Source organism: Dama dama, chromosome 21 (genome assembly GCF_033118175.1).
Source record: "Dama dama isolate Ldn47 chromosome 21, ASM3311817v1, whole genome shotgun sequence".
Classification (NCBI taxonomy): Eukaryota; Metazoa; Chordata; class Mammalia; order Artiodactyla; family Cervidae; genus Dama; species Dama dama.
In genome coordinates this window covers 1,859,755-1,861,888 of record NC_083701.1, presented here as the reverse complement: position 1 = coordinate 1,861,888, position 2,134 = coordinate 1,859,755, and positions in this window count along the sequence as shown.

Below are 2,134 nucleotides of genomic sequence, written 5' to 3'. Positions count from 1 at the left end.
CACCACCATTAAAGCTCCCCTCGGATGCTGGCCACTGGGCCCGGGCCAATACTCCTGGGTGGTACTACCTCCTCTGGGAGCCCTTCCGTCCTGTCTGCCCTGAGGGCTCCTGCCCCTTGGGGCCCCCAGAGAGAGCCCCAAGACCAAAGTTTGGCAGCTGTCTTGCTGAGGGGGTGTTCCAGAGGCCTCACATCTCCCCTCACTTGGCCTGTGGCCGAGAATGGCCAGAGTAGGAAGTGAGAAGGAGCCGAGCTGGCAGGGGATGTGCGGGTGTGCCCTCGGCCCTGGCCACCTGCTGGCGGCCGGCGAGGCCTGGGCTCGGGGCGGAAAGCAGAGTGGGCTCCGGAGGAGGCTGTGGGCATAGGAGCGCCTCCCTCTGCACTAGGCAGGGACAAGGAGGATGGGGACATGTTTTCTGGACCCTCATCAAGGGCAAGGGGACATTAAAGGGACGGGAGCCAGGAGAAAGAGGCTCACTCACACCTGGGCACTGGGTGTGCCCACCCACCAGGGAGGTGGGGGCTCTGCAAGGCCAAAGGCTCCTGCAGGAAGGGACTAGGCTGGGAGAGTCAGAGCTGGGAGGGCAGCTCCCCACTACTGAAGGGGTGCAGCTGAGAAGCACAGGCCACCATGAGAGCAAAAGAGGAGAGCTGGAGTGGGGTGGGGTAGGAGGGGACGCGGGAGGTAACTTACAGACTCGGAGGAGGAGGGCTGGTGGGGAGTGCGGGATGCCCTGAGTGTAGGCCAGGGCGCTTGTCCCTTCAGGACCCGCATGAGGAGCGGAGAGGGCCTTCCTGCAGAAGGGGAGGAGGCCAGAGGTGGTGGTGGGAATGCGGACCCCAGCCAGGAGGCTCCCCGAGCACCGCTGCCCACCAGCCCGAGGATCACTAGGGGACAGAGGAGCCACTGGGCATGGGTTCATGTCAGCTACCAGCAAGGGGGTACAGAGGAGAGGGGGTTAGGGCGAGCTGGGGTCTCTGGCCCCAGATCTGCTGCTTCTCTGCAGCCTTCCTCCCCTCCCCCCAGGCCTCCTACTTCAGCAGATGAAGTCAGACCCCTGGGAAAGGCAGGGAGGGCCCAGGCCCCTGCATACAGACAGGCAGAGAGCCGTAGGTGCTCCTAGCTCTGTCTGCTAAGAAGGCTGAAGGACAGGACAGACGGTAGGAATGAGCACACCCAGCACCAAACCTTGATTTCTACAGGGGATCCGGGATTTCTGGAAAACTGCGGGGAGGGGAGGGGGCGGGGCGTGTAGGGAGTAGAGCCCCTTCTCTGTGTCTGCAGGCAGGAAGGGCAACCCTGGCCCAAGCTTCAGCGCAATTTAGGAGGCAACCGTAAGAGCTCTAGGAACCACTTCGCAGCTGGAATGAGAAAGATGGGGGCCAGGCAGGGCAGGGCAAGGCAGCACCTGAGCAACGCCAGGCAGCCCGGTCCTGGGACCCAACAGAGTGGCTCCCATCTGGCTCGCGTGCCCAGAGGGCCAGGTCGGCCGCGCAGAGCCGAACCAACGGTCCTTCCCTCAGATTGGAAGTTTCTCGTGGTAGGCCCACAGAGCCGGCGCAGAGCTGGCGGCTGGTTAGGCTGCCCTCATCTGCGGGCGTGTCTTCGTACTCAGGTGCTAGACGTCACGAACCGGGGCACAGGTCGGGGTGGGGTATACGCCGCCGCAGTCTGGGCAACAGGAGCCACTTCACGCTGACTGGAGGGAGGAGGCAGAGAGCTGGACGCAGCGCGCATCGCACTCCCGTCCGGCCGCCGCCGGCCCGCGTTAAAATCTGTCAACCTCTGTTGGGTGTGGGCTGCACCCAGGAGCCGCGCTGGTCCGCGGGGTCTGCGGGTTCTCCTTGAGGCTTTTAGGGGAGGGCGGGCAGAGGGGCTTCTAGGGCGGGACCAGGGTCCCTTCCGCTTTCCTTTTGGTTCTCTCCAACCGCCGCAGAGACTCCGCGCGAGTGAGCAGAGGGCGGTTTCCCGGGTGGCTCCGCCAGCGTCCGCACCCCCAAGCTCGCGGGGCACAGCGCCTTCCCGGCCTCGCGCACAAGCTGTGTCACGTGGCCTTGACCCCTGCGACTCCCCCGCAGCTCCCGCGGACGAACGCACGGATCGACTCTCACGCTGGAAGCCAATGAGTCGTCGG